The sequence below is a fragment of the Haemaphysalis longicornis genome, unplaced genomic scaffold (assembly GCF_048455015.1).
Source record: "Haemaphysalis longicornis isolate Haplotype H1 unplaced genomic scaffold, Haemaphysalis longicornis Haplotype H1 scaffold_3, whole genome shotgun sequence".
NCBI lineage: Eukaryota > Metazoa > Arthropoda > Arachnida > Ixodida > Ixodidae > Haemaphysalis > Haemaphysalis longicornis.
In genome coordinates this window covers 135,322,453-135,336,314 of record NW_027526335.1, presented here as the reverse complement: position 1 = coordinate 135,336,314, position 13,862 = coordinate 135,322,453, and the positions used below count along the sequence as shown (strand labels likewise).

Below are 13,862 nucleotides of genomic sequence, written 5' to 3'. Positions count from 1 at the left end.
ATTGAAAGTGCACAGGACCTATTTATTGTGTTTGCCTTACATATGAGAGCACAGTGTTTGGACCAGCTCTGGTCAATGAGCTACCAGAGCGTTGTGCTGTTGAGCGAAAGGCCAGACTTTGAACTCGTGGCTGTGGTGGCTGTTCTTCTGAAAAATCAGCGAAAAACGCCAATGCGTTATATAATTCGCTGTAGGTTGTGTAAGTTCCCGACGTGGTATAAATTAGGTCGAGGGATCCCGCGTCCCCGCATCTTGTTGCAAAATTTAAGCATCGGCCAGGTGAAATTTGGAAGGACCTAAGTGCTTGAATAGATCAGCAACAATTTTTAGCTGAACTTAGCCGTTGCGGATTGCAGGCACAAAAACGTGCACTTTTCGTCCTTCTACAGTGTGTACGTGCGCGGGGGCCTTAAACCTGCTTAATCGGCCTCAATATTAGGCTTTGAAGGCGTTATAACTTTAGCCTTGAAACATATACGATGCCCGTGCGGGGAAAGCTTAGACATCGGAGCCGATGAATTGGCGGAGTTAAGCATAAAGAGCTAGGGGCACTTACGTGGCTTGAATGCGGAAGCATTAGGAATTGCCCCGGTGTTGCCGTAATTGCCTCGACGACCGAGTTCAGCTGACGCAGAAACTAACAGTGCGTGCGAACGATGTCGGAGTACTTTTCATCCAGGAACAAGATGTAGGTCACTTCGACAGCTCGAATACCACTCTGACAGGTCAGACTAACGGCTTCCTTTGGCACGCCGTGGAGCTAAGAGTCCCGCGTGCAGCTTTTTGTGTTTATTCGTTTTAACACAAAATTGTTTTATTCCGGTGCGCAAAAACATTTTATGACGTCATATCCGTCACGGAAGGGACGCCAGTACAACAAAGCAAGCGGCCTGTAAAAGGTGCAACCCTGCACATAGGGTCTTCTTGCGGTGAAGCAACCTTTAGAAACAAACAGTACGTTATACTTAGGGTTGTTCGTTTTCGTGTTTTATCTTTTAACACGGAAGTGTTTTATGACGCGATGCACCAAGATTTCAGTGACGTCATATCTGTCATGGAAATGGCGCCAATACACCTTTGTCGAAGCGACCCGCCAGCGGGAAGTCGCTCGCCAAGCACACCCAGAAGATAGCGGACGACCCGCAAATCAAGCTCAGCTGCAGATTTGGCTGCACATTTCACTTTCGTGTTTTGCAGGCTGCTATGACAGAGGAATCAACCATAAAGTTTTTTTCTTATCTTCGCACTCTTTAATTCGAAAGCCCGATTTCACACGTGCACGTAGAATTTTAGGGCATCGGCCGCTCACAACGCCGGGTTTTTCACTGCATGGTGCACTTAAGGCTTTTGCCTTATGAAATGAGACTGGTTCACTGGTGTGAATGATATGGTCCTCTAGTTTGTCTTTTTAGAAACACGGTGTCAGAGCGAGCACTAAGGATGATGACAACAAAACCGTAACAATTTTGTCCGTAACCTCTGTCAATTCGCAAAAGCATGGCACTATAAGCGACATTATGAAAACGCATTACATCACTTCATTGTGAGAAAATAAATAATAATAGAAATCAATCTGTGCTAATATTTGGGCATCATAGGTTAGTAATGTAAGCACTGAAAAAATTTAAATCAAACTCTAAATGAATGTGTACTAAACCCGCGAACTGGTTTAGATTTGATTACCCAGGCTAGTCCAAAATATTGCCCCATCTAGAGCAGGCCTCCTCTGTGATTGCTGTTCGTTACTCATTCACATTTCTTGTGAACGACTGCTTCGGTGAGGTAATGGACAAAGTTTTATGAGAGCACATATAGCCTGTGGGCATGAAATGGCGCCTAGTTAGGAGTAAGTGTGAAACAGCAACAAAATTCCGTCCGAATAGGTATTCCCAGCCGGCGTGTTTCCTGCTTCAACATCTTGAAGTATAGCAAACAAGAAACGCGTACAAAAAGAAAGAAATAGAAAAACCACAGCGTTGTCTTCCTTCTTCTTGAATCTGTGTCGAGTTTGCAGTCCTTCAAGACGTTTAAGAACAACCAACCAGCCGAATCGTCGATTCTTCTACAGACTACTCTCCCCGATCACTCACTCATGGGCCTCGTTATTGTTCGTGACGTTAGAGTGGGTATGTAAGGCCTGCACGCAAACAGCCGATCATTGCGCAATAAAGTACTGAACGTTTGACGTTCCTAGACTACGCATATAAACATGGAAAAATAAGTGTCGGGACGCCTCCGTTTTAGGTCGCTGACCAAACAGACAACTAGAAAACGCAAGACGCAACAGCACAGAAAGTTATCTTCGTCTTCAGCTGCACGGAATCATGAGGAAAATGGTTAACAGCTTCAAATATTTCTGACTCATCACAAATCCTGCCACCAACCGGGTAGACATACCTTTTTGTCCGTTTCCATCCTAGACAACCCACAAAATCTCTTATCGAGCATTAGGCGGTATTTTTTGTTGCTTCGAAAAGTTACCGTCTCGCTGATGGCAGTTTAATGCAAATGCATAATATGTGACTCGGTGGGCTAAAAATCCGGCTCCATAATGGAGGGATGACAGAAAAAATTGCAGACGTAACAAACAGAAAAATTCGAGCATTTGAGTTGAAAACACAGAGTAAAGCTGGGTTGGTATGGCCATATAGAACTCACGGACTGCGTAACGCAGGGCGACCATGGACCTCAATGCCGAAACGATTTGATGGCTCTACAGACATAGATGAGCCTAAAGAAGGGGTTGCGATCTTGCGTGTGTTACAGAAATGTGCCGGCAGCGACAATATTAATTTGAGGAAGCTAATTACGAAAGTATAAATTAGGCCAATTCAAAGGTACGATTTGGCTATGTCGTCTTTGGTCGGCAACGCGAACGTGCTGGTATGTGACAGCCTCACGTTCAGAATAACGTTGCGCTTTGAGGCCCGTCTCAATCAAGTGGCAACCATGGTGTAGAGAACAAGGAGTTTTGTGGTGCATAACACATAGTCAGCTTGTACTCTTGTACTCTTGTCGTCGTTAATGTTGGGCAGTTTCATTCGTCACCCAGGTAGTTTTGCGAGTTCGCGCGTGTTGGTGGTGTACTAAAGCGTGAAATACGTCTGGCAAAACAGTTATCCGCCTAAGAGGCAGTTCGCAAGTGGAACTAATTACGTAAAAAAGGAAGTTGCATAACACTGTCCAATTTGGTTCTGGCGAAAAAAATATAATCAAAACTCTGGAACCAGCTGTCGACTTTATCCCTGTCGACTTTATCCACTTTCGTTTTTTCCTATCTCGTAGATATAATTTTGCATTTCGCATTTTGCAAACTTGCAGCAGGGAGATATAAGGCATAGTATAATCCCCTTCAAACTCAAATAAGTACGTTTTCTATTGTTAAACCCAACAAAGTGCTGCTACTGGTCTTCACCCCTCCTCTAAGGAATTTTTAAAGACGTGCACGTGCACCCACACCCCTACTTGGGAACGGAGAATCATGGTGTTATAAAAGCATACCGCGCCCTCATTCTCGGTAATAACGGGACAAGGTGGAATGGCCATCCCTTCAGCCCTAAGGCGTGCAAATATAACGAGTAACGCGTGTAACCGATACTCTTCCACCCAATAATGAGGAGTGCCATGCACATCTTTAGAATTCAACAAGTATTTTGGCGGGGTCGGTTTTTAAAAATGAATGTCTTCGTGAATCATAACCAGTATTTTTTTCATTTTTTAGGTGTGGCATTTTGAAGCCCGCTTTCAAACCTCAGCCAAAACAGCGTTGTTGGGAACCGAGCGCAATCAGGGCGTCAACCCGAAGATCAAGAAAACAAACAGGACGAGCACTCGTTCTGTTTCTTACCTTCGCTTTCTCTTGTAAGCTTGCTTGTATGCTGGCTTGTTTGTTCCACGTTCATTGCCTTTCATCAAGTACCGGTTCCTTACATGTAAATTAACAATCAGAGTTTACCAGAGACATCCTTCATCCCTTACCTTTGATTGTATGCGAGGCTTAGACGCAGCCAAAAAACTCCAGGAACCTGCTGCGGCTGGCAGACTCCCATCCCAGCATTTCCACAGCGAAGCAATTGTTGTTTGGGAACGAAACTTTGTTTATGTTGTAGCCGCAAACGGCAAAATACTCCTACAAGACGCTCAGAAGATCGAACCGAGGGAGGTGCTGGGGCGAAGTCACTCCCGCACAACTATGTGTTCGTGAAAGAAGAAATATCGCCTCACGTCTTCACACTGCATGGCCAGAGGATAACAGGCATACACGCGACCAAACGAAAAGAAAAGTTTTCTGTTGCTTCGGTGATGCCGCACGAGGCGCATGCAGGTCTTTCACGGCGATCGATGAACCAAGAGAGAAATAGCTTTGCCTTGGTTTTCTTTGCGAACTTGCACGAAGCTGTCAGAAGTGCACTCGGCCGCTTCCCTGCGCCGCATCTATTCGCGGGTGTCCCAACCGGGGCATTCTTTCGTCTATCCATTCACCTACTACACTTATCTTGCTGTTTACGTTTTACCTTCTTATCGCTCCCTCGTCTGGAGGGTGGCTTCTTTACGGGGATACTCTTAGATAACTGGGTGCCTTAAATTTTGCTATACACACATATATTGCACGCACACACCCACACACACACACGTGAAAAACTGTTAAACCTGGATTAGTAAACCCCTATGTAACGAATTCCTGGATTTAACGAAGTTTTTCAATTCCCCGTTGCCTGCCCCATCGAAACCCGTGTGTTCGCCACCTCTCGGTAACCAAGGCGCTGCGTCGGTTAAGCTTGATGTAACAAATTCGCTACGCTGATCATCGATTGTTTTTTGCACTTTGCACTAATTTAGCGAAATTACCGGGCATTTCCAGTGTAGCTGCGGCGTTGGATGGGTTCTAGGCCTGCCTGTCGCTTTGTAATGCCGGGTCTCCACTGCTATCTTTGGATGCGGGTCGTCGGTGATGAGTTCTGCTGCCAGAAAACGAAAGTTTTACCTTTTCAAGACAAGCTCGCAATGTTAAATTCCGCCTCCTCTGGCGAGATAGAAGAAAATCGCTACCCGGCAGAGTATCACGGCTAGCACACTCAGAGCAATTTTAGAAGCGGCGGTGACGAACAGCGTAGCGCCATGGGCGAATGATTCATGAGAGAACCTGGAGCATCTCTTCCAAATGGAGACAGTATACGGAGCTCGATGATTAAGATTGCACTCTGCCATCATAAATCAAGTGTGTTATTGTTAAATTAAGTGCTTAAATTTTATTTCTTCTCGTTTCCTCGTGTGTACAGCATACGAATTGAGCAGCACAGACCAGAAATCTGTCTGCTTTCATTAAAGATGTATGCCAAATAACTGCGCAAAAAATGACATAAGTGGAGAGGGCACGAATATGGCGCGAACAGCTTGCGTTAGTCTATTGGTAGTTAGTGCCATGTCTTCTGCCCTCTCCATTTACGCCGTCCTGTTTTTTTTTCGTGGTTTAGTAGACATAGGGTACGACTATCCCTACCGTCCGTTGAAGATATGCATGTTCGCTTAGTATACACATCACGACAGTAGATGGCGTGCTGCATATACCGAATGGTCTTTACTTTTCTTTTCGAACTCCGCAGGTTCGATGGCGCAGGCCCGGACTTTGATCTTCCCCTATTCCCCGAGGGCTTGGGTCAGTCGACGCTTCCGTATCCCTCAGCAGGTAAGTTCGTTACCAACTCCTGAGTGCTCCTTAATGGGGTACGTCCATTACTTTTGTTCCTTCGTGGAATGGAGGCTAGTGGACCTTGTGAGCTTTGATAAGTCTAATGACGTACTCAGGTACTCTACAAAAGGCACTGTGTTGAGGGCGAAAAATCAACTCCCGTAAACAGCTACGCTTACCGGCAAGGAAGGAATGGCAATGTAACCTACTTTAACCTGTGGAATTACCCAGCACACTGCGAGCACAGTGCAGAAATGGCGCTCTTCTGCAAAACATTTCCAATAAATGTTCAGTACATCTGACTGGGTGAAATACACGTGGCATGGCAGAATGATTCTTCTCCACCCCTTTCTTGGCCATTAACGACCAGTAACAATTATAACCGATTGTTGTACACTAAACAACGCTTGAGGACAATACAATATACAGGGAAAAGAGCAGAATTCAAAAACGGGGGACGGCTGATGGTACAAGGCCCAAATGTGAGGCGGCGTGTGCGTGATCAAAAGAGTGTCATCAAAAGTACATGATTAAATATGCATGAAACGAAGTTTAACTATCAGAAAGGTTACGGTGGGAATACTATGGCTATGGAATCCCGCCGGTTATTCCATTTTCCAATGGTCGTGGCCAGAACAAACTTTTTGGAACAGGATTATCTTTATAGAATCGGTGCAAATATAATGAGTCTGGGCCGACATCATGTACAAGAGGGAGGGATAAAAACTGCATCGCCTTGCGTGAAACATTTCTGCACAGTTCGGGTGGAAAGCATATTCGAAAAACTTTGCCGCGAATTTTGATGGCAGGGACATCCCGTTAAGATTTTCACGTGCTGATACTATTGCGAGGTTTCTAGTGGGGGAGTAATAATCTGAGAAACGCGGCATGTATTGCTTCAAGTAGTGTGCTCGTGTGAGCTTCGAAAGCTATGTTACGGATATCCCGCAGACCGCAGGTGAGCGAACGTTGCATGTGATTACACCCTGTTAATTTGGTCGAAATGGTTCCGCCATAATGACCATATTAATCGAGCTCCGTTAAGAATTTTATCTATCCAGACTTGTACTGACCGAAATGGTACTGTGCATACACAAAACAAGAGTAACGTTCGACATAAATGTTGTCGCAGGCTGCATGAGCCATCGTCAAAATCAATTCTGCTTGGTACACAGCTTATTATCAAAGCGGAAATCTGGCCGAGTCGGAATACGTTCTTTTTCGAGAGACAGCGTTTGTGGTGTCTATTACTTACTCGCGTCCCGTGTTTTTTACGCTGTGCAAGATGAGCTTATTCTCAAAGGCTGTTTAGCCACTGCTTCACGAAATATGACTGCGATTGTCTGTGATTATCTACAATCAACTGTGATTACGTTGATATTAGAGGATTTTTCTGCGGAATATCATTATCAAGATTAAGAGAAATAGCGCGAAATATACAACGATTTGATTCCTATTACTTTCTCCTACCCGGCGTGCTCATGTATCCAATGCTAAACTTTGTGAATATTTCCCAATCATTCCTTTGTCGTTTTTTGTCGTTCTTAAACACGTTGTCAATCTTTCTCGTTCTTAAACAAAAAACTTCATTGCCATTTTCTCTACCCATACGGGCAAAGAAACTGAAACACATTTGTAAATTTAAAAGCAAATTTTCGAGTTGAAAGCGATGATTCTAATAAAAAAACTCTTTTGCGGAATGAGGAGAGTGGAGTTGTTGGGATGGCTTCAAATTTCCTTGAATTTTTTTTCGTAACCAGAAGCACCGAGACTACAGAAAAGAAATCGAAAGACGTGTTTTCGTGGGCGGATTTATATAAGCTAGAACACAAAAACCGTGAAAGCAGAACCACCCAAATGCTACCTCAGCAACCAGCAGTACTAAGCCTCTTACTAAACACACCTGAATGGAAGCGAATACCGTCATAAATACCCTTGCACTGAATGAAGGTTATTTTTTGCCTCGATTGGCTGAGTTAGACATCGCGGTTCTTTAAAAAACAGATTATCTATGTTCTAGAGACAAAGAAAGACAGGACGAGAGGCCGTCGTGTGTATTCGAAGTCGTGAGAAGACAAGACAAGAATCGGCTTTCATGAGTTAGCGACACCGCAGGAGGTGGCAGCGTATTCGATTACAAAAGCCGTAGCGCTGAGATCTTCAACAAAAGGCGCGGGCTTTTGTTGAAACTCTAACAACCACGAAACAGGTAGTGCTGAAAGAAGAAAAACCCATGCACAAGGCAGGAGGTCGTACACCTTTGGCGCGGTTACGAGGGCGTTGTAGCGAGTGCAATTCGCTTAGCGCAGGCTCTGACGGGCTCGTTAAATCTTTTACGCAGGCTGTCAGTGCTTCCCGGTGGGCGTTTTACAGAGCACTGGTTAAGCGCATCCTTGTTCAGCCGAAGCGTTAACGATCCCCTGCATCAGGTGTTACTTTACCTCAGGTGTTACCTCAGGAATTTCGCTAAGCTGCAACACGTGCCACCAGGATTTTCTTATTTTTACGGTGCGTCTCAATATCGTACGGGCTCTCAAAGTTTCAACAGGCAAACAACGTCGCTGGAAAAAGAACGGCGCACACTGTGATGCGCTATTTATACCAGTAGGAAGTCCAAAGTGCAGTGTAGCCTAACTCTACATTTTCCGCGTGCACATGAGTAATTTGAGAAGCACTTGATGTTGGGGAGTGTGGTTGGGTTCGTAGTAGGTGATATAGACTGGCGTGTGGTGGGTGCGATAGACTCTCTCTGCCTAAAAGACGCGAAGTTGTTCAAAATTTTCGGTGGAAATCAGAAAGCAGCGTTAATTATAGTATATACAAAAAAAGCCAGCGTTGATACCCAAGCCTTCACCACGCAGAGCCCCACTCCTTCTTCTCTGAATTTTCCTTAGGTTTAAACTTCATATATTATATTAGGTGGTGTTAAAAGTCTCGGTGGAATTGCGCTGCTGAGTACGAGATCACGGATTCGATTCGCGCCCACGGCGGCCGCTTTTCTGATGGAGGCGTAAAGCAAAAACGCCAGTGTACGAGATCTCGGCGACGTTAAAGATCCCCAGGTGGTCAAAAGGGATCCGGAGCAATCTACTGCGGCGCGCCTCATCGCCTGCGTTGCGTCCGTGCGTTAAACCCCACAATGAATGAATGAATGAATGAATGAATGAATGAATGAATGAATGAATGAATGAATGAATGAATCAATCAATCAATCAATCAATCAATCAATCAATCAATCAATCAATCAATCAATCAATCAATCAATCAATCAATCAATCAAATTATTTGTAATTGGAATGGAATGGGAATAGAAGAGTGATTTTAGAATGGTGGTGTTACCATCGCTGGAGCCTCCAGCTACGTAAGTAGTTGAAGATTGCATTTTAAAAGCTTGTTCATGCTCCGAATTGTGAAAAAAGTTTGTCGAAGTTTTTCTTAGCCTCGATGTATCCTTTTTTCCATCGATGTTAACGCTTTGTACTGTACAAAAAAGTGTTTTATGGCTCACAGTGGCTCAAACGCATGCAGTTGAGTGGGCGGCAAGAGGAATAGCAGTTTTGGAAGGCGTGTTGAAGCTACACCAGAGAAACGTATGTTTGAACTTAATGTTTTTGAACCCCCACTGCTATATTATTTGTTGTTTTATCCTTCTGGCTGCCCACGACACTATTAAAACTCTGCCAGGGTATTGATCTCTAATCTAATATACATACTGCATAAAACTAATTTGCTGCGTCAGATTCAGCGAATTCTTTTATCACCGATTTCCTGCCTGCCTTCACTGTGCAAAAGCCACTTATATTCTTCCGCTTCGGTAACTAAAAAAAGCGTCTTAATTGGCCTAAGAATATTTTGTTACTTTGTGAGCAAATTAGGCTCCACGTGCGGTTTAAAAACGACTTTCTTTAGCTTTGCACTTTGCACTAGTGATTGCTGATGCAACACGGAGCTCTTAGTCGCTGGGGCTAAAGCCGTTCATGCCGTAAACCACCGGCTGCCCACGACAAAATACCTCGAGAAAATGAGCAGAGGTTGTCCGTTTTGGCGTGAATCGTCACGTCTGACCGGTGGCACTCTAAGGTCGGCTCTTCGTAGCTTGGCAGTCTTTTTGAGACATAGCTTTCTCTGAACAACTGCCCGTTGCGCCGACAGCAGGCGGGCGTCTGAATGGCAGGTGCTGCGTGCCCACGCCATATATAAAGCGTCCGTGCATGAAACATAAAACAGCGAGACTGTTTGGGGTTGTCCCACCCTGCATACCCGATGCGCAATGCAGAGCTTTGTTGCTTGTAAGCCGACCTGGTAGCCATCTTCCAGGAATACGGCGCCAAACTGTCGACCGTCTTTCAGCATGTTGCAGCGGGGCCCCCAGGATCCAGCAACAGCATCGGCATCTCATTGTCCAATGTTAACGACGCCGCTGCTCACCGCTTGGCTGCCCCCCACTATACATCACGAGATATACAGAGAAACAAAAACAAAATAAAACATTATTTAGATTCCATCTGGAGTTCATAGGCGTCGGCCAGAAGCCCCTGGGCTTTGGCAACGTTATCAGCCAGTTCGACGCCCCATAGTTGATACCCCGGGTGGAGCTGCGCAGTATGGTCTCCCACTGCTCACTGTGCCTTCGGAGATTACCACAGCAAGTATCCTTGGTCGGCTCGTTCCTGGAGTCTGTGGCACTCTGATGGGTAATGGCCTGAGTAACAGTAGCTGTACACAATCGGGCTCAGATATAAGTTTATCTCAAGGAGTCGCCAGACCATGGATGGGCGTTTCGTTAAAGAGGTATGCCCGTGTGGGAAGCGGGCCCGGGGCTGCCGATATTGGTTGGTAATTCCCTGTAGGACACGAGTCTGTCCCTGCCTTACAGTGAAACGAAATTCTCGTCCAGATTGACGTCCGCCAGGTCTGTGAGGCCTCGAGCGGCATCGTGCGAGGAGTCGTTCCCGGCCAGGCCGGAGGGGGCGGGAGGCCAGATTAGCTGGATCTTACTGGTTCGTTTCTATGTGTCGAAGCCGGAAATAATTATGGGACGTTTTCCGAAAGACCTGTTCTCGGGAGAAAATTACGAATGCAGAGTTGGAGTACCTGATCACTGTACTCAATTTTATGGAGATAACCATCACGAGTGCTATGACAGCTTCTTCGCCCACCACTGTGGAGGTTGTGCGGAGAGAGCCGGAGGCAATGAAATTTCCCTGATTATTGACTACCGCAAGTTCCATTACGCGTGACCATAATAGTCGGCTGCGTCCGTGTAAACTACCTCTTCGCAGTTAGCACAGCGTTTGTGCAGAGCGCGGGCACTGGCCTGCCATTACTCCTCGTTGTGGACGAGGTGAGTGTTTGTGGATAAGGTAGAATGAGGATGCACTCTCGGAGCATTGTAGGTATAGCTACTAGTCGACTCGCGCTGCAAGGGTGGTAATGCCAAATGTGTCTAAAATGTGGCGTCCCGTTTGGCTGTTAGCTAAACACGCATGCTGTCCTAACCTTTGGGTCTCAATGAGCTCCTCGAGACTGTTAGTCAACCCAAGAGCCTCAAACCTCTTGGTGGATGAGATAGAGAAAAATCGAAACCGAGGCAGCACGGCAATGCAGGAGATTTAGCTACCAAAGGGAATTTGTAACACTTCCGGCTTCAGCAGCACCCTTGTCTTGTTTGTGAGTGCTTTGACAGCTCTCAGCAGAGCGACACCGCGATTTGCTTCGGTCTCAATTCGCTGCCTCCTCCTCCAGTCGTGCCAAACTTGTTCGTGCTTTGGTTGCTGTGTTTCTATGCACATGTCAATTGTACTTAATTACTGCAAGCCTAAGTCGACAGCTTGAAATCTTGGACATCGCCACTGTTCAGGAAAGAAGGCCTCATTTTTCAAAAGTTTGACCGTCTTTATGCCTATTTTTTCCTCGTTTATAAAAACAAACTGCCTGACCATACTATTCACTTTGCCAGGGCTCTCCCGTCCCTATATGGTTCTGTCACTTTAAGCGTTAGTGCGCACAAATGGTCTTACGAACAGCTGACCCAAGGGCTCATGGCATTACAAATATAGCAGCCCTATGTTTAACATCAGCCAACCCGAATACGCATCCGTTCAACCAGTTGTATAATGTGGAAAAAACGCCCAGCGCTTAAGCCGCGTCCGGAAACGTCCACTAAAGGATCCAGGCATAATTTTACACAGGCAGAAAATTGAAAGGCACATAAATAATTTCCTGTATTGAACGAATTGTGCTTATGTAGTGCCAGGGTAAACAACAAGCGAAATAATGGTCAACTTGCAAGCGATGGCAACTTTCCAACGGTGAATGCAAAACTGTTAGCAGTGTTCCGTGACACGGCCCTGCGTCCTCCCGCGTTAGTACAGAAAGTACAGAAAATTCCTGCTCAATACTCTATATTTCCTTGAAATCAAGCAAGTGAGCGTTTTCAGTGCGTGTAGATGTGAGAAAGGTACGCGCCACATGCGTGTGAGTTAGCCTCAGCATGCTAATGGCGCTGGTACGACGGCACGCGAATCAGATAGCAAGATAGCTTGCCGCAGGCTGCGCAATGAAACGGAAAAAAAACAGCCAATCAACGTAATAGCTGCTTCGTCTCCCGTTGGTCAAGAAAAAACATTAGAAAGAGCTAACGTGGAGAAACTACAATGAGTAGCTGGACTCCCGCTACTTATTATGCACAAAGGGCAGTGCGATACTCTTATTTTTTTGCATTGCAAGGGTGGTTGTACTGCACGAGATGCCACCAGGCTGTCAGCACCTCCCTACTTCAATGACAAGTGACACATTTCGAATATATTGTAGCTTTAAACGCATATGGTAACGTCAGAATCACGTTGCGTTCCTTGGTAAATCGATACACCACCACGAGGCAGTTTTTACGCTGAGGAACGTAAAGGAATGGAATTAAACGGCCCGTCCATTCCAGTTGGGGGAATGGAGTAAGTTCTGTCATTCTGAGGAATTGAAAGGAATAGAATTCCGACAAGTTCTAATTCCTCGGAATGGAATTGTAATGGAATGGGGGGTCCATTCCGCAGCATTGACCCCGATTGGGATGTACGTTACAGGATCTTGCTCAACAAAAAACAATTGGATACAACGTCAATACAGAGAGAAAGGATGATGTTCTGCAAAGTAATTTTGGTCTCCGTATGGTAAATTGTTACAAAGAATTTAACACTACGGTCCTTTGAAGAACATTTTCTATAGTTCTGCAGTGTATTGGTAAGACAATATTACTTTGTAATCCTTGCATCTATAGAAGATTTCTGTCGGTATGCATTTCTGGCACAGCCAATTCCAAGCCAACGAAATTCCAAGCCAACCACGTTTTCTTCGTGTTTCAGTAGTTCATCCTTGCGCTTGAAAACCTGATTTGCTAAACTTTTTTTTATTTTTACGATAACAGCTGCTCAAGCCTAGTTTTCTGACAAGTTTGGCCGAGGCCACGCACTACCGCCTACGCTGTTTTTGTCGACTTTGTCTTTATGAGTAAAGCGGATTGACGAGTGAGGGCAACCTCATAATTTTTATTGTAGCCGTGTTCCGGAGCCCTGAGCATCGGCATAGAAGGCAAAACTTTGATAGTAACTTCCCTTCCCAAAAAAATTATGTGAACATTAGAAATGAGAGGCGGGGCTGTACATACAGTCACAGACAAATAAAAATAAAACACGAATATATGAACCTGATGGCGTGAAATACAGTTTCGTGGTTTGAAGAACTCAAATATTGGCGCTGCTGAAGTACAGGTAAATCGCTCTTAAATTACGCCTAATTATTACTGCGGAAAGTTTGTATGGCAAATTAAACGCAGAAAGTGACCGTCCTTGTCGTCAACATACATTGTATTTGTGTAGGCTGTGAACCCGGTTCTGGAAAGCAGTAAATTAGGGTGTTACCACTACACCGAGTCGGATTCCAGCAACAGGGACAACAAGGGTTAACGTGAAGTGTCTGGCGTAACCACTGAACGTAACGGCACGTGAGTCGAACGGGTTAGCTCCAGCACCGACGAGCTCAAATAATAAGAAAATCAGTGTGCCTGTCGGGGCAATTTACGCCAAAAGGCGTGTAAATCATAGTGAAGAAAGTTATGCAACTACAATGTAGAAGCAAACAGGTTGATAATAAGTATCGCCAGGCTTTCCTTTTCAAATCA

General features: G+C 45.3%; 1 protein-coding gene across 1 annotated transcript in view; it reads left to right on the top strand.

The window, feature by feature from the left end:
- Positions 1-5,600: 5,600 nt before the first annotated feature.
- The window catches only part of LOC144175109 (putative G-protein coupled receptor No18), a 209,848-nt gene continuing 201,586 nt past the window's right edge, over positions 5,601-13,862 (top strand). Inside the window, exon 1 of the mRNA XM_077704191.1 lies at positions 5,601-5,686. The gene's annotated coding sequence lies outside the window, so the exon portion shown is untranslated. The remainder of the gene's footprint in view (positions 5,687-13,862) is intronic.